The following is an 822-nucleotide window of genomic DNA, read 5'->3' on the forward strand; positions in this document are numbered from 1 at the left end:
GTACATCGGCCCAAGTGACAGCTAGATATTCGATCAAATTTTGCTTCAACTATTGTGAAGATATGGAACTCCGAGTGTTGAGACCTTGTGTAAAAGCTTGAACAGTCTAGTCGTCGGTGACTGGAGGCAAATCCATTCTCTCCATTTGGAACCGAGATACGAATTCTCTAAGCATCTCGTTATCTTTCTGCCTTACCTTAAAGAGGTCTGATTTTCTTGTTGCAACTTTAATGGCTCCGGCGTGGGCCTTCACAAAAGAATCAGCGAGCATAGCAAACAAATCAATAGAGTTAGGTGGTAAGTTATGATACCATATCATGGCACCCTTCGATAAAGTTTCTCCAAACTTTTTCAATAGAACAGATTCAATCTCATCATCTTCTAAGTTATTCCCCTTTATTTTGCATGTGTAAGAAGTGACATTCTCATTGGGGTCGATGGTTCCATTGTATTTGGGAATTTATGGCATGTAATTTTTTTTCGGAATGGGCTTCGGAGCCGCACATGGAGGGAAAGGCTTATGCACGAACTTCTTCGAATCCAAACCCTTTCGAATCGGTGGTGCCCTCGGTATTTGGTCAACTCGGGAGTTGTACATTTCTACCTTTTTGTCATTTGCCTCTATTTTTTTTCCACATGATTCAATCCATTTAGTGAGCTCCTTGAGCATTTTTGTAATGGCGGGGTCAGTCCCCAACTCATTGGCGTTTGATCTCTCTGGTACAGGTTCATCTCTATGAGCAACTTCTTGTGATGGTTCGAGCTCGATTCTGCTTGGTGCTCGACTTTGGTTTTGGATTTGTGCTATCGCAGCTTGTTGAG

This window comes from Nicotiana tabacum, chromosome 9 (assembly GCF_000715075.1).
Source record: "Nicotiana tabacum cultivar K326 chromosome 9, ASM71507v2, whole genome shotgun sequence".
Lineage (NCBI taxonomy): Eukaryota > Viridiplantae > Streptophyta > Magnoliopsida > Solanales > Solanaceae > Nicotiana > Nicotiana tabacum.